The 18,825-nt window shown below is 39.6% G+C and overlaps 1 protein-coding gene across 1 annotated transcript in view; it reads right to left on the bottom strand.

The window, feature by feature from the left end:
* atxn1a (ataxin 1a) overlaps positions 1-18,825 on the bottom strand; it is a 97,748-nt gene that overhangs the window by 59,991 nt on the left and 18,932 nt on the right. Inside the window, exon 2 of the mRNA XM_044335147.1 lies at positions 9,705-9,892. The gene's annotated coding sequence lies outside the window, so the exon portion shown is untranslated. The remainder of the gene's footprint in view (positions 1-9,704; positions 9,893-18,825) is intronic.

Here is an 18,825-nt window from a genome sequence, read left to right as displayed (position 1 = left end):
AGAAATAAGTACAGACGGCAAGATGAAAGGGAGGAAATGAACCAAAAGTTGACAAAGAGGTGAAAAAGAGAACAAGATAACAGAGCCAACAAAGAGCCGGAGTAACACACAGAGAGACAGTGAGATATGGAGAGAAAACAGTATGTGGGAGAGAGTGGGTGGTGAGAAACATGGCAGTTTATCATACAGCCTAGTTGTAAAAGCAATAAACTCTCTATAGGTCTCAGCATAGGGACTTCCCAGGCAACACAAAAGGCCATCCCCATTCATCTCACTAAGGGCTGAAGTTGCTGAACTGAGCTCAGCTCCTCCTGGGGCAAAGTGTTTGTCATCATGAACTCCTGATGATTTCAGAACACCAGAGCATTCGATCCATAAAAACATCAGAGAATAGGTTCCACTTTTCTTTGTAGCTTTTGAGGTGAGGTTTTTGCTTTTTTTTGTTTCATCACTTTAAATGTGCCATAAATGAAAATTGGAAACTTTTCCTTAATCTAATGCAGAAGTATTTTATTGCAACTAATTGGTTCCTGTTTTGTAAATTTATCCAGTTCCAACTACTATATTATATTAATATCCAACTATTTTCAAGTGCAATTTATATAATAATTCCTGCTAGTCAGTTAAGCTGTGTCATAACTGGTATACAGAGACATTCCCTGTATACCAACCTCAAAAAACTATCAAAACACTGTAAAGGAAACAGGAAATTAGTAGTTCCATGATTGTACAGATGACATTTGTGCCAAGAATCTATAGAGGTACCTTGACTGACAAGAAAATCTGTAAATGATCTAATTTGCATGACTTCTCGGTCCTGTCTGCAGGTAATTATCATCCTTTGATGTGATCATTCCTGCTAGTTGCCACCCACCAGTCCTATTCTGTATCTCCCATACTTTCTCATCTCTTTTCCCGATTGTCTCTCCCTCTCAGTGCACTTATACTGGAGGTGTGATTGCATTAAGCTGCAGTAAGCGAGGGCATCCCCAGGGCCACACTAATGTACAGAACAGAATGTACAGAGTAGTGGCTGAAGGAGAGCAAGAGAGAGATTGGAGTAGGGGGGGGGGGGGGGCATCCATTACTATAATCATTTTACCTCACTTGAAAAGGTGGCTCTTAGAGCGGCTTCTGCGAAAGAGAGAAGCGCGAGAAGATGGAGAGAAAGAGGGAAAGAAAGATGAGCGGAGGAAAAAGCCTCTCATGACTGTTAGTAAATTTAAAGCGCAACTTCATTTTTCAACCTTTATTGCTTTCTTGCACGAGCACCCAGAGCATCCACACAATAACCAAAGACATTTCAGCAGTATATCAGAGTCCCTGAAGCGCGTTTGTGATATCCTTGAGGTATCCTGAGACGTGTATTTTAGATGATGGCAATTAACAAGACCAGTAAAGGCTGAACGGCAATCACAGCTTTTAACATTATTCACTCTTCAGGTTTAAATGCACAAATCATGAATAAAAAGTGCTAATATCACGACCTGTTTACAACCAAGCGGCGAACGCAGTTTGTTTCTTCCTACTACTGTATGAATACAATAAAACAAATGTCACACAAAAGCAATATGTTGCCCATGCAAACAATGAGGGCGGAGGACAGAGAATACCCTGAGGGAATAACATCTAATACAATCAGATCATTCTGGCCAATTAGTTGGCACTAGCAAAGCAAGAGATGATGTCAGTCATCATTACTTAATGCTTAATGCTGTAAAGCAGAGAGGAATCAGGAACAAACAAAGAAAAGAGCAACAAAGTGGGTTGGAGTTAGGAAGGACAGTGGATTAATCACACTGAGGGCAGACAACAATGCTTACATGAATAATGGCACACACACATTTCTAGAGTTCCTAAAACACATACTTCATATAGCTCTCACAAGTAAATTCTTAGATATATTAAGTCACTCTCACAGAGAAACACACGCAATAAAAATGCAGATGCAGGCATCTGCCCCTATTCCCACACATCCACACACACACACACACACACACACACACACACACACACACACACACACGTACACACTGTGTATCACAGACACACAGAGTGTTCCAGCACATGTATGGCTCATTAGTAATGACCTAGAGCAACAAGTTTTTCCATGCTGATGGCTAAATTCTAGTCGATACCCAACAGCTCCACATGACATTTTGCATTTCACTTATATTCAGCATGTTATGGTTTGTCATCCAAATGCAAACTAGGCTGCGTCTCTAACACACATGCGTCCACGTATAGTGTACACACCCAGTACAGATGCAGACATGTATAGATGAAGGTAAATACTGTATTCACATAACAAACATGCTGAAAGGCTTACACAGACAAATGCACACTTGCAGAGAGGCACACAGCACGCACAGTGATGTTTATCATGACAGAGTAATGGAACACAGTGGTTGAGCCAAGCAGACATACACACGCTGATTAGCTCCTATGGGGGAAGCCAATGGACCTCCTTTATGATTATTAAGCCTGACTTCAACATCTCTCCTTTGTAAACAAAAGACAGCTGTGTGGAACGCAAGGAGCTGCTGCAGGAGTCTAAAACAGTTATTCCACTTTAACTGATTCTTCTGATTCTGATTCTCAGGACATAAATGCTGTCATGATTGTGTAAGCGGTGCAAAAAGAGTGCTGTTTTCATCAGTGTTATAACATAACTACTTTATTGAGTTGTTTTTGGCAGAGTAAGATAGAAGATACACTGGTGCTGCTGTGCTACAGAGCATCACCCCATTAATCAAGCTTTCAGGTCTGGACCACATATGAGGTTGCTTGATATGGAAACTGTGAAAAGTTTTGAGAGACATCAAATATTAAAATGTTTCATATATATTTAATGGAATTAAAATAAATAGTCTGTAATAGAGTGTAATTTGTTTCTTCTGTTCTTTTGAAAATAGAAACAAACGTATGCAACAATTAGTCAATTAATAGATCAGCGGACAATGAACTGGCTGCACCAATCGATTGAGTGCCAAACATTTTCTGATTTCAGCTTGTAAAATGTAAGAATTTGCAGTTTTTCTCAATTTAAATGATTGTTAACTGAATTTCTTTGGCCATTTGGACTGTTGGTGGAACGACTGACACTGGAAGACGTCAACTTGGAAATTATGACGAGCATTCCTTTCACAACTTTTTGACATTTCATAAATAAAACAATTGATCAATTAATTGAGAAAATAATTGGCAGACTAATTCATAATGGAAATAATCTGTGGTGTAAGCACTGAAGTGATGTCTGTGTAGCTCTGAGTGTAGTGTCAGTTATATAAACACAAACTTGAAGCTGGAAAGAATAGAGAGTTTTCAACATGTTGACCTAGACTTTCCTCTTGAGGGATGCTCCTTACTACACAACACTGCTGCCCCTTCTATCTCGAGAGGTCCACAAATAATACAACTTCTCTTTTTTTTATTTTCTGAGGATACAAATTACACATTTGTGAAATGTCTTTACAAATGCCTGTACAAAAGAGACATGATACAGTTGTGTGAGATTCTTCAAACCTCACAGAATGGCCTTGGATGAAACGTTCAAATAATTTTCATAACGTGTCTAAATGTACTCCAATGTCTTCTTTTCTTTTCTGTCTTTAGGAGTTTCTAGTACATGTATAATAGGCTGTATCAGGTCCCCCTCCTTCAATTGAAAGTGTCTCTCATTCATTACAGGGTTTTCTCTGCCTATCTAACTCAAAGGCGGGCTGCCATTGTATTACTGGCCGCCGCATTTGTTGAAAATTCCAGCATGTGACGTTGATGGAGCGAAAAAGGTGGAACTCAACTGTGAGAGCAGTGCAGCATCCCGGACAGTCCACGGCGCACACACACTAGAGTTATTTTGTAGTTCATCTGCAAAAAAGGCAGTGTTTGCGATCATATTTTGATTTAATTTTGTTATTCTCATACAGGCAGGAGACTGTAAGATGTTTTCAAATGAATTCATTTATTAATCAATGCAGCTAACTTTCTAAAATATAAAAAGGTTGCCAACCATTTATCTTAATTGCCAGTTCTGTTTCATATTGTATTTCAGTGGACTAAGGACACCAGTGAATGGTTTGACACACAGTATACTGGAGCAAGAGACTGAAAATAGTGCCCCGTTTTCTATTCATTCATTCGAGAATCGGTTTTGAATCGAGAATCGATTCTGAATCAAATCTGCACCCAAGTATCATAATAGTATTGAATCGGGAGATAAGCATATCGTCCCAGGCCTACATAATGCACACAGTCATTTGTCACAACTTTTATTTATCATCTTTTTATTCCATCTTGGTGTATAAAAGTTAAATCCCTGTGGACACTTTTTGTTGTCAAATTGTGATTTTTTCGAGACACTCTAATGGTGAGTGCACAAACTGTGTACACCGCACCACACACGTTCTCCAGCCTTTGCCACCTTTGTCTCAAAAAAATTTAGGGAAAAGCCTGTCATTCCACCACTCCTCATCTGCCTCATCTCACGTCTACCTAATTCAGCCACAACCAGCAGGCTGGATGAACCCAGCGACACCGGGCAAGGTAATTAACTAATTGTTTAGTGTGCAGAGACAGCCACAGTGTGTGTAGTTTTGTGTGTGTGTATCTGTGTGTGTGTGTGTGTGTGTCAGAGAGTGTGCTTGTTGAAAGCAGAGGCTTGACAAGTAAAGACCACAAGACAAAAGAGAGACCGAGCGAGACTCGAGAGACTCAGGAGACTCAGGAGACTCAGGAGGGGGCTGGTAATGGAGTGCAGAGGGAACAAGACAGAAAGGAGAGAGCGAGAGAAGGGAAAAAGAGATACAGATAAAAAGGGACGAACTAATGATCAACTTCATCTTGATTTAATTAATTCATCCTTCGTGTCTGTAGCCAGTACCAGAATAAAGGAGAATACTTTCAGTTTAAGATGTAAGTCACCCGTCTCCATCACTCTACCATCTTTTCTCTTTTCCTCCCCTCTTCTCTTCTACTTTTTTCTTCTCATACCCCCCCCACCCCCCCTTTCCTCACACATCTCTCTTTCCCCCCCAACCACCCTTTATATTCCTCTTCCTTCCCTCTCTCTCTCTCTCTCGGTCAGGGGCAGCTGATGTTGCAGTTGGGGGTCTCAGGTGTGTGTGTGTGTGTGTGTGTGTGTGTGTGTGTGTGTGTATGTGTTTCCCTCGCTCTCCAAACCCAATTCTATCCTACTCTGAGAGTGGGGGCCCAGATCAAATAAAGCAGAGTGCAACTATTACAAGAAAACAGAGAAGGGGAAATCCATGTTCACACACATACACACAAAGAGAAAGAGGGAAGGGACGGCTTCTCCATTTACCGGAGTTGTTTAACCCTCTCAAGGCAGCAAAGTTCACAAAACGTACTATGGGGAATTTATGTAGTGTGAAGTTTAAATGAATTCCTTGTAAGTCTGACATGTAAGTGGTATTAACACTAACCTTCTCAGCAGGCTAAAACAAACACTGCATATACTTTTGACCCTGTTCTGACACTATTTTTTGGTGCTAGCTTACAACCAAAATAATACAGTCTAATGTCAAACAACAGGTACAGGTTCAGTTACTTTATATTGAGCAGTTGTTCTAGAGCTGACACCCTGTGGCGTTTCTGGACTTGTAAAGACTCTTGTGAGACTTTATTATAGAGAGTATTGCAGGGTTAATTTGTCGTTTGACATCTTTGAGATTACTGTGAACAATTGCTGCAGGCTGCATTGAGTCGAACCATGGGTTCAGAGAGTGGGTGGGAGTAAATGAAGAAAAAAAAAATCAATCTCTGAAATTGATTGAAGCTATATAAAGCTGTCAGATTTTCCCTGCAAGACACAAATGAGTTTACTCTTTCTCATGGCATATAAAATATCTTTCACAGCCTCATTCTGGAATAATAAAATCAAAGAAAATATTTTCAAACAAGCCCTAAGGATCATCTGAATTAATATAAAAACTTCTAATGCTTCTAGTAACACATGAAAGAAGACTGATTTGGTTCCTGATTTATGTGAATTCTGTACCATGCTAAAGTCATCGCAGCCTGATTGATATAGAGTCAGAAGAACATGTCACTTCAGCTTGTTGTGGAAAAAAATTTCAAAAAATAAAACATCTAAATTACATTTTCTAGCTTAATAAAGTGGAAAAAATGTACAATATATGAAAATAGTGTAAAGTATACTTTGTGTCAAACCTGTGTCTTTGTGTTGACATGTGAAAAAGAGCTCTGACTTGACATAATGTTCTTTTGCACAATGACCATGTATCTTGGGATCTTAGTGTAAATACTGAAGCTGAAACAATGAATTGATTAACCGATTGTCAGAAAATTACACTATTCTCACATCGATTAAGTCATTCAGCGAGGACAAATGCCAGAAATTTGCTGATTGTAGCCTCTCAAATGTGAAGATTTGCTGATTTTCTTTTCTTATATGATAGATAACTTTGAAGACATCGCCTTGGGCTCCAGACACTTGTGATGGGATTTTTTAAAACTATTTTCTCATATTTTATAGAAAAAACAAGAGATGGATTAATGAGCAACATATGCAGCAGTTAAATCAAAAATGATTAGAGCTGCAACGATTAGTCGATTAATCAATTAGTCGACTGAGAGAAAATTTTGATAGTCGAATAATCATTCAAGCAATTATTTAAGCAAAAATGGCAGAAATTTACTGGTTCCAGCTTCTCAAATGTGAATATTTTCTAGTTTTCATTCTCATTTGCTGACATTTTACAGAGAAAATAAGATTAATCGATGATGAAGATGATCGATAGTTAAGTTAGTAAGATATTTTAAAATCATATCATCACCTATGTCATATATCACATACATTGTATGTGATATATGACGTAAAGTTAGAAAAAAATAAAAAATTTGAGCCAAATTGACTGGACCTGGTTACGCAATGTCACGTATTGTTTCCAGTGCCTGTTTTTCCAAACACCTGGAATCAGTATTGAGTTATACAAGGGTATAAACACACAAGCATAGCAGGAGCCACAGTAGCACCGTAATAACTCACATTCTTAAGAAGTGAGCTATTCATCACTTGCGATGTTGGCTGTCTAGAAGCATGTGTTTATTCTACCGCTGAACTCATTGTAAGCCAGGCTGGATACGACATAATGTGCCAAAACTATAAATGTAAATGTCAAATCTTAGGTGATTTACGCCTTGGATTCTGACTCTACCCCCTCAGCAGGCAGCAAGACAAAAACGGATCCATCCCCTATATAGCTGACTGACAGTCTGTATATGGTACTTCCATTAACAGCCATTTTCTGACATGTGTTGATCACCACGACTTGCCGCCCAGCCTAATTGTTTGAGCTTCTAGACTGTCAGCCCTCCATCTGCTCATTTCTGAGGCTTTCTGCTCAGAGAAAGACGACTGTCATCAGTGAATTTACAAAAGAGAGGGTAAGCAGAAAAGAAGCAGGGAGTGAAATGTGTAATTTTCATACAGGAAGACTGATGGGTGAAGAAAGGAGGCGACGGGGAGGAGAGAGAACGAGAGAAGAGGGGGGGAAACGAGGGCAGGAAGAGGTTGAATCCATGTGAGGGAGTAAAAAAAAAAAAAAAGAGAGAATAAGGAACCAACTTATCCAGTATTCAGCATTTTTATTTAATCATCTACTTTTCTTGCATTTGTTTCATCTAAATCTTACCTTTTCTTCATCATCTCTCTCAGCAGCTCTCATTATTTTACCCCCACCCCCCCCCCTTACTACTCCTCTCTGAATTGGTACAAAGTTAATTTATTAAACTAATTAGCCTGTACTTCAAAACATATTTGTATAGTTATGAAGCAAGTCCCCGAGCACATTTAAGTACCTCACAGCAAAATATAATGATGCTGTTTGTGAGTCAAGTATAATTGTATATTGCTGAAGGGTGATAAACAAAAAAAAAATGTTTGTCAAAAGCAGGTATGCGATACAGATTACTCTTGTTTTGTGATTTTTTTTGAACTAATTAAACTTCTGAATGTCTGTTGTTTCATTGAAATTGGTACAAAAAAATCCCTTCTATGGTGTTATTTGTGTGTAATCTCTTTTTCTCACTTTCAGTCTTGAAATACATCTCTCTCATAAAAATAACGCCCCATCTGAGACACTGGGCAGAGTGAGCCACATGAGGAAAAGGAGGCAGGATTGGTGACAGCAGAGTCTTAGGACAGAGGAGGGGAGAGGGGAGGAGAGAGGAGGGAAGGGGAGGAGAGGAGAGGAGAGGAGATGGAGAGGAGAGGAGCGTTCAATGAGACGAAAGGCAGGGATTGGCTTTCTCACTGTTCTCAGTAAGCCCTTCTATTCATTCTACTCTCCCTCGTAGGAGAAAACGGAGCTCCAACACACAGCTGGTGAGACAGAGATAAAGGACTAACGGAGGAGCTTCAATACATACAGTGGCGGCGGAGAGGAGGAGAAGAGGAGGGATATACAGCGAAAGAATGGACAGAAAGACTGAGAGAGAAGAAGGGAAACAGACAGAAAGGGAGGGAATTTGGAGGAAGAAAAGACGGCAATACTGAGTTGAGAGACGTTATAGTGGGAGGGTCAAAGTAAGGAATGATAAGAAAAGACAAATCAAATGAAAGGGAGAAGAGAAAAGGAGGAGGATAGGAGCTCAGACAGGCCCAGAAAAGTTTATCATCTAGGCCACAGTTACACAAATGAACACATCAGTTCTTATATTATAACTGTAATACTGACAGAATACTAAAACTTGTTATTAGTATCAGAAGAAGAAGAATCAAACTGACAGTCCATAAACTACAGAACCAGAGTCATGAGCCCCTTTTAGACATGCACCTCTTTATGTGAATGAGATGGTAATTTTACATATTGGTTTCAAGTCTGAATATGTTCCTTTTACATAAAAGTTGTGACTGCAATCTTATTAGGTTGGACCTAGTAACATTTCCATAACAAGTCTGAACTGAATGCTGAGAGATTGACGTAAAGGCTGAAGCAGCACAATGTTAAATACACAGAGAAAGAAATTAAATGCATGTTTTGTATGCCCAGATTAAGATCATTGTAATTAACTCTTTTCATAAGTATCATCTCCAATCCCCGAAAATAAAATCAGTTTAATAAACTATTAGATAGTATGAATAAGCTAATTTGATATATAGGATTAGTCTACAGTATTAAGATCATTTTCACCTTGTTGTGTGGGACAAAAGAAGTTGAAAAACCTTTGTACAACCACAATAATAAGCAGACAGGCTGTCTCCCTCCTTATATTTTTTAACTTTTATTCATGCCAACTGCATGTATTAATAAATGAATATCTAACAAAACAGACAGCGTGTGAGCAAATAGGTCCAAACTTAACATCTTGTCATTCTATCCGTGTGCGCAGCCATTCATTATAGGGAGCCTAGAGTCTAGTGTGCAGGTACTCCCTTGTATTGGATTGAATTGATTTTTGTATGTGAAGTCTTGTGGGTGTGCACACGACTACTCTGACTTATTCATTATAAAGTGGGCAGAAGAATTCTCAAATAAATGAGGAAACTGATGAGAACATTTATTAGAAGATTCACTGGAGAGAAGCTCTCACGCTCTCGTCATTAATTAAGGCTTCAACGGCGATGGAATGACAAAAAGCCTTCGCTTATCAGCTTGATGGAGCCGGCAATGTTACATATTTCATGTCTGAAACTGACTTCAATCAGATGTCTGTCCTACCTGAGCAGAGGAGGCAGAGCTACTTGGGTGGAGTAGGTGGAGCCTGCTGTTCAGTTGAGAGCTGACAACCAACTGGAGCTGCTATTCTTGGTGTGTGGTCTGGATCTCTTCACCAGCGGGAAGGAAACGTCCCAGGTGCCTGTGCCGTCTGTCCACGTCTGTCTGTCTGCAGGTGCTGTCACCATTCCCTACAGGGGGAACAAAGAGAGAGACACAGGGCGTTAAAACCAATTTCAAAGTGCTCTTGACTGGATTCTACACATCGGCAGGCACTATTGTTTTTGTCTGATATGATTATTGAGGTCACAGCTATTGCTTGTTCTAGCTCAATTATCGCTGCATAATAACCAAATTCCCTGCTGCAATTACAACCATCATCTTAACCTTCAGCCAGGTGCTATTTTCCAACAAACAATTTTCTCAGACTTTTAATTGTCATTGTGCAGATTCCTCAGTTTAGAAAGTAATAGTGACTATCCTCAGTCCTCAGAGGTAAGGAGATCATTTGTACTCCACTTATTCAAATCATCACTTGCATCCAGATTTTATTGATCTGTCCAGTTATCTCTCAAAATCAGCGAGACAGTAAAACTAATCTTTTGGCACTCATTTTGATGAAAAAACAAATACAAATATCCTAACATTAAACAAACAAACAAAAAAAACCCCCATAAAATCATCATTAATGCGGTTAATGATAAGTGATCCAGAATGTCTCCCACGATAAATGTGTATAAAAATTCATATCAATTAAAATTCAGGCAACCTGTTGACTTCAGAGTGTCCCAGACAAGGTGGGCAGAGCTCTATGTACAACAAACATATCATTCATGCTAGTAGTACTTGTTCCTAGTTGAGTCTGAATGTAAACCAAGTGCATTTGTGAATATCTGTGATTTTGTACGTGTACGTTGGCGATCACCATCTCCCTGCTATTCACTCTCTCTCTTCCTCTCTCAGGAGTATTCAGAACAAACACCTGTGCTATTTATACACTGACGCCCCATCGGCATGGCAACCACGCTTTGTTTACCCACATGAGACGCTGGTTTGAGGCGTGTGTCCTCCTTTTTTTTTTTTTAAACAAAAACATAGTTATTTGGAGGCATTTAGGTCTCTTTCATGAGCTTGGCTCCCTTTCTGCTGAGGACAATGTTTCATTTTGACCAAATGCCTCTAGTAAACTGAAAGCTATAAATAATAATATTTCAAAGTGCTTTACAAAGACATAAAAACAAGAGAAATTACCAGATAAATAATAGATAAAAGTAGGATTGTTACAGTAATAATGACAAGTGAGGTATGAATTACTAAAACACAGTTAAAACAAGTAAAGTAAAAACGTAAGAATAACCGATTCAAGAGAAAGCAATTCTGAAAAAGTGAGTTTTTAAGAGAGATTTAAAAGAAGAAACAGAGCCTGCCTGATTTCCTCCGGCAGGTCGTTCCAGAGTCGTGGGGCCTTGACTCCAAAGGTTCAGTCTCCTCTGCTTTAGCCTTGATCTAGGAATTACTAACAGACCTCTGCCGCAAGATCTCAGGCTGCATTCAAGCTCTTTAAGGGTTAGTAAGTCATTGATATCATCCAGGGCCAACTCCAAACGAGCTTTATAAGTAATCATTAACATTTTTAAACCAAACATAAAACATACAGGTAACCAATATGGAGATGCTAAAATAGGCATTATGTGGACTCCTTTATCGGATTTTGTGAGTAGTCTTGCTGAAGCATTTTGAGCTAGTTGAAGTTTGGAGAGGCTGTATTGAGGAAGACAGGAGTACAGCGAGCTGCAGTAGTCTAGCGGGATATAATGAAAGCACGGATGACAGTTTCCAGATCCTTCGTGGATAAAAAAGATCTAATTTTCGAGATATTATGAAGTTGCAGAAAAATGAATTATGATTATGATGAATCATATTGTATTATGATGAAACGGAAAGCTGGCAATGCAACCAGTGTTTTCTGTGAGAGCAAAATTTAGTTTGTTTGTTGGTTTTCTCATCGTTCATAGCCTGCCAGAGTCGTTGTTCAACTTGTAAAATAATTTCACGCTACGTTTCCGAGCTAAATGCACATTGATTTAGCAGTTTTATAAAGCTCGATCATAGAGACTGTTAGTTTTACACCATAATAAACACATTAGTACAATGAGGTCTCACAATGTACACACGCAGTATTTATATTATGTGTGTGTTTGACATTCTCCTTTCCCACTCTACATATACATAATTCAGGGAAATGAATGTTATTTTCAAATCCATTGTGAGGCACTTACAGATCCAGCACTGCCCAAACTTTACACCTGACGTGCAGAGCATTTAACCTCAAAACTACTCCAGTAGCACTTCACAATAGCTTAGAGTTGAAGACTATTGTATCATGTATCACCCAGCTGTGAATCCAACTTTATGACCGTGTTGCAGGATATTATTGCAAAGGAGCAAGTTCATCTTCCCTGAGTAAATAAATATGTTTAAGTACCTGATTTGATGCACACACACACAGAAAAATGCTTTGTGCACCCAACCAGCACACTCCTCTCATTTACAGTAACCCCGGAGGCTGTTACCATAGTCACAAAGACATGTCCCAAGGTCACAGGGCAGAGCTGAGCATTAAGTTGAACCCTGAAGCAAGACATCGCCTTGGAAACACAAAATCAGGTCAGTTGATCATGTGACAAACAGGCCTTGGGGACAGAAACTGATAGTGTACTAAAGTACACTTTTTCTTGTTTGTATTAAGTTGACAGACTCAACAGACACACACACACACACACGCACACATACACACAAGCACGGAGGCATGTGACACCTGTGAAGCACCTAGTACTGTATACAAATGTACTTACAGTATTTAGAGTCACGCACACACATGCAAACCCACAACAATAGAAACACTTGCACAAGCAACAGAAGGGGAGAAACACAGATGGGTATATACGCACACAGAAACATTGATAATACAATGTTAGCAAGGATGACACACTAATTGCTGAACATGTTGTTAGTCTATAGCCTACTGTATGTTTACAATAAACTGAGTGTGTATGAGAAAGTGCACTGGTGTGTATCACAGCTAGATTGAAACACAAGGTCAGTTTATTATCTATTTCACACTGCCTGACTTGTGACTGTCATTTGTTTCTACTGTGTGTGTGTGTGTGTGTGTTTTCTGAATATGAATTCAAAAGACAATCACCACCAGTAAACATAGCTTTAAAAATGCTCAATTAAGATCAACCATATACAGTACATTATAATAATGTACAATGCAATTTACACTTAAAGCCCCCCTCCACTCAAGAACGTGTTTTGCTTATTATTACTTCACTTCACTTGGATGTTTGAGCTTTACTGTATGATATATGTGCAGAGTTTCACAATTGCTGTTTTCACAGTCATTTAAAATTTTCTCTGTGCTCATCATCTCATCTGATTTTTAGGAGTGGGCCTATGAGCATGATTTGTGATATAACAAACTAGTTTGGAGGCTAATTGTGGTCCGAATATTCAACTTACAAGTGTGATGTGGAAACCAGTGCACATAAACGGAGGTTGGACTTTTCAGTGAAGTAGGAAACAGATTTTGTCCAGCAGTTAAGCTTTTGAAATTATTTGCATTTTCATCAATTTTGGATTTTTCAATGAGGGATTAGACATATTTTTTTTCATATTATTTTTATAGTATTTTTTAAATATATTTTACAACATGTCTAGAGGCCATCTTTAAAGTTGGACATCAGCTGTAAAAGCCTAAAATGTCAAAAATCAGGAACTGTCTGATCAAAGTATAAGTAAGCATGATGTATTTCACTTGTATAAAAGGTGTTCAAATCCCCATTTTAAACTTTTAAAAGTAGAATCTTTCGAGGGGTGAAATCAATATGGGGGCAGAGTTTTCACCTGGGTACACCTTGTCCCTCTGATTCAAGGAAAAGGGTGCTTTGAATTGTGAACAGTGTACACACACTCACACACATTTGCAAGTTTTTCGTCCTACTCAGCAGCAAAGGATTGAGTTCCCCTTCTGCCGCACGAGCCACTCCATAATACTGGCCGCATGAATGTGTGTGTGTGTGTGTGTGTGTGTGTGCGCATCTCCATGTGCATCTATGAAAGTGTGCCCTGCCCCTTTCAGTCTGCTTTCCTATTGGTCCCCTGCCTGTTGTCCCTCTGTCACACACAAGGATGGACACACATGCACACACTCGCACGCATACACACACACACACACACACACACACACACACACACACACACACACACACACACACACACACACACACACACACACACATATTTGGAGACACAGCAAGCACAGCTGTCAACAGAGAACACAGAGCCATAGGTGGGTTGAGCATTTGTGTGTGTGTGTGTGTGTGTGTGTGTGTGTGTGTGTGTGTGTGTGTGTGTGTGTGTGTGTGTGGCTGGTGTAACAAGGAGCAGAGTGGTATCTGTTGCAGGATTACACCCTGACCTAGCTTGTCTGGCTAATGCTTCTGTTATCACCAATAACATCCACTCAGCTACTAGACAGACAGACAGACAGAGAGAAACTCAAGAAACTGGACTCTCTAGGTATTCAGAGCACTTTTTATTATCTTCTTCATAATTGTCTCTTATATTGAGGTTTTATACGTCTCTGTCACAAGTCATGTGACATATTAACCTCTGTTTTCACACATTATTTGCTTTTTGCTTCTATTCATCTGATTAAATTCATTAAAATCTTTCTCAGGAGGCTAGGAGGACACTCCAAGCTCCCTTGTGGGCTTAATTTGGCTACATGTCCTTCCTTATGTTGCCTTTGTTCTTTATTTGTATCCTTGTATTTAACTAAAAAAAAAAAAACCCTGGAATAAAAGAAATGGAATGAACTCACCAGAAGGCAATATGGCCTCAGAAGGGAATTCCATTAAAACTGACTTTCACTTGGCTATTTTGCAAAAGATACATTGCCACAAACAAGCTGTTTTTCTGGTTTAAAAATGCGTCATGAGTGTAGGCTTCCATGAACTGAGGAAAGTGCAGCGTTGCAAAGTTCTTGAGTTGCACTGCAGGCTCTGGGTTCACTGGCTGCACATTGGCAGACCAGCAAGTAAGTGGCCAATGATAATATGCTAGTTAGTTCAACCCTATCTGCACCAGCCCGTTTCTCTTCATACAATATATGAGTGGGATATAATTATGACCCCCCAAAACAAATAAGAACCCTGTATACCCTCTATAGCACCCAGTTCACTAGCCATAAAAAAAACTAGATTATAGAGGGACAAATACACAGAAATAAGCCAGAAATAGATGTATATACCACATTCATAATGAGTGTCTTTGAATAATGTATCAGGAATCAGGTTTAAAGTGCTGATTCAGCACAGCATTAGAAAAACTTCTAATTTAACGTTATATTATAACATATAACTGAATATGTTAACATATAAGCCATTGGAACAACACTGTTACAATTATTCTCAAGACCTGTTTATTTATATGATGTTTTATTTGTTTGTTACACACACATCAAACATAAACAAGGCCTCATAATTATCTAAATTACTTATACAGTATGTTACTGCTTTGGCCAATGTGTGAATTATTATTGAAGTAAATAAAATTGAAATTGAGAAAAGGAGTGAGTGGGAAAGAGAGACATATGATGAGACACAAAGAGAAACATGAACTACCTCCGCGTTGTGCAACTCACCCACTAACCTTCAGCACTACGGGTCAAAGTTTAAAGTTCATCACTCTTAAAAGCTGCCCAAGTGTGCTTCTGTGTACCTGATGACCAGGCTTTTTCCTGCTGATAAACACAGGGACAACTCAACAGCATGGCTGGCAACTTTCACAATAACTGCAGTGGGTAGTGTAGATAGTGGTGCAGTTAAAATAGATAATGACACTCTGACACTTTGTACACAACTTAGATAAGACAGACAAGTGTACAGAGACAAATGGAGATAAAAACACATCTGCGCATATTTTGTTTGGGGAAAATGCTACAGAGGTTTTAGGTTGACATAACTTGCTTACTCTCTTGACTCCCCTCTTTTAAGCATTCACAGGTGTGGATCCTAATTGTGTGTCTCTTGATGTCGTTTCACTCCTTATGAAATATTAACAGCTGCTTAATTGAATCATGTAATAATATTACTTCACACAATGTCTGTGATGTTACAAAAGGTTTTTACTATTAGATTGAGAAAGTAGTGGTAGTGGTGATGTTCTTTTTTAAGCCACATTTCTTTAATCAGTTTTAGAGTTGTCAATGTCAAGAAGAATATTTTCAGCTGCTACTTCTTTAAAGCCAGAGGATTTTAATGTAGATTAACCAAGTCTTTTGTGAACTTTTCTCTTTTCTCTCCTTCGGTCTCCTCACTTTCTCTTTAATTTCTTTCTCTCTCCTCTTGTTTTTTTTTAATCTAATCCCTTGCTTTCCTTTCCTCTCCTCTCTGATACTAGTATTCTCCAAGGCAACACATCACAACATAACAACATCACCATGGCACGTGACAGAAATGTGAGCGAGAGGGAATAAAACACAGAGCAGGCTCCAATGTGTGTGTGCTACATAGAAGAAGAGTGTATGAAAGGAAGAAAAACGAGTGAAAAAGTGAAAAGAAAACAACTGAGTGAGGAACAAAGAGTATATAACCCACACATAACTTTTCTATAGGTGTATTTGTATTTAAAGTGTTTACCTGTACAGGTGTGTATGGAGCTACAGTAACATGTGTAAGTGAGACTGACAGAGTGTGCTGATGCTGAACATCAGAGCAGAAGCTGCCACCTGAGGGAATTACTCAGCATTCCTCAGTCGAGCCGCGTTAGTGCAGAGAGCCTGGAGACGCGGGAGTCGCAGGGAGCCCGGCTTTGATCGGCCCCCTAAAATCCCAACGCCGGGATAAGAAGAATATGCTGGGAGGGGGGCCTGCAGGGAACACACACACACACACTAAAACACATCTTCAAAGGTGTACACATGCACACACACACACACACACACACCGCGTTCTTCCACTTACATTTTATTCCAAACGTTCAAAAGACATATATGCTGCCCACGCATGCATAGTGATAATCTACTGCTTTTGATCCTTCCCAAGTCTTTCTCACACGCATAATGTACATGCATTACATACTGTACATACACACACATAATCTGGAAAACATTAACATGGAGAGCTCTCAATGTCATCTTTACACAGAGTAAATCTATTTATGGAGATCTATTTATGTGTTCCGTCTAGCAGTGGCACACACAGAATCTCTAAGGGTCAGAAATAAATAAAAACACACTTGAGGGAAATTTGGGCCCAACAGAAGGGCTCAAGGGCCCTTTTGGTATGAGATAAAGGCACAAATTAAAATCAGCTGACCAACTATTAAAATTACGTATGGAAATGTTTTCATTTCACCCCCAAACATTTAGTGTACAAGGCCGGTAAACAGCCCTAATGAGACAGGCCTGCTCTCCAGCAGTAATCTGACAGCAAGGCAGGCGACAGGTATAATGGCCGGATTACGAACGTTTTACCACAGATTTAGAGCAAGGACACATGTACGAGTTGCAGCTGTAAGAGCAGGTTTCATGACGCCTCATTCAACTCCTTGACACTAACTTTTAGTCTCACTCGCCCCCGCAGTTTCTTTCCTGTCAGTGTGCTGAATGACAAGTCAACCTGTTCTCTTTTTCTTCCTTGTCATGCTTTTAACTGTGGTGAGAAGGCTGTTTCATTTTGATGGCTTGATCGCTTATGTAAGTTAAAGTTCACTGGTTAAGGACAGAAAATATTCGGCCCTCTTGGCAGATTACGCTGCAGCAGCACCTTCCAGAAACTGCATGCATATATTCATGGATCAGAGAGACGATAGAAAGATCTCAGAATTGTCTTTTACGTTGAAAATTAGACAAACAAATCACAAAAAAAACTAAAAACTGCCTCTTTGTTTGAAGGCAAATCTTATTCACTTGACTGAGTGGTGATTGATAGAAAGTGGGTCATACACAAAGCTATTGGCAGAGAGAGATTAACTTTGAAGACGAAAATGTAAATGTCTGATAATAAAGACACCCAGGGGCAGAAACTTGAATCGTCTTGTTTTACAATGACTGGCTTCTCCTTCACAATGATTTCTTGTTGCTTTTTGAATGGTGTAAGAAGAGTAACCTTTAAAGGAAAGGAAATATTGCAAATGAGCAAAAAACTTGACTCATGCTGTAATTGTGTTTTGGCAGATCAGGCGACATAAAGCACACATCAGAAGAGTCTTTGCATGGCCAGCCCTCAGGGCTGTGCTGACATTGAACTGACACTCACATACTGTAATACTGAGCCGGTTGGGGAAGCTCTTTGTGGCCGGGTAAACATTTTTTCCATCTGTTTTCACAAATGTTCAACTATCAGTTAAAATAAAGAAAATATGTCAGTTAAAAATAGCGCACACAGTGATTTGTGCATCTGTAATGCACTAATTATTTAAATGTATTTCTCTGGACACACAGGTGAGTCGACTTTTAGAGGATAATAGTTATTATGGGGCTCACAGTACGACCTTAGGAAGTCACCAGCATACGTCATGAAGCACCATAGATGTGGCAGGTTCCTGCTGGCAGCACAGGTGCTTACATACACACACTTAACACGCACACACACAAGCACACATACACAGACACTTGGCCAGGACACTGCAGGTACCCCCTCCCAACCCCACTGATAAGCATAGCCACACACATAAAGATACACACACACACAAAGCACAGGTGCTCACACTGCCCCACCAGCTGTCCCTTGAGATCCTGCTACAAAGTTTGATGACCAAGACAGAGAGGACAAAGGAACAGGGAGACTACCACAAAGAGGAATGAGCAGGCGCCACCACTGACAGGTGTGTGTACTGGACTGTACGTGTGTGTGTGTGTGTGTGTGTGTTAGTGTGGATCAGGTCATGGCTCACTTCCAACGTGCTGCACTGCCCTTAACCCAAATAAAGTCTGGTTATCTTTGTTTAACCTTCACTGCTAGTGCTGTGTGTATATTTATGTGCATATGTGTTTGTATACCATGCCCTCACTGGCCTCTGGAAAAGTGTGAATGCATACGTGCTATATCCGCAC

Source organism: Thunnus albacares, chromosome 19 (assembly GCF_914725855.1).
Source record: "Thunnus albacares chromosome 19, fThuAlb1.1, whole genome shotgun sequence".
Lineage (NCBI taxonomy): Eukaryota > Metazoa > Chordata > Actinopteri > Scombriformes > Scombridae > Thunnus > Thunnus albacares.
Note: the sequence above shows the minus strand (reverse complement) of the source record. Positions and strands in the feature narration are given on the sequence as shown.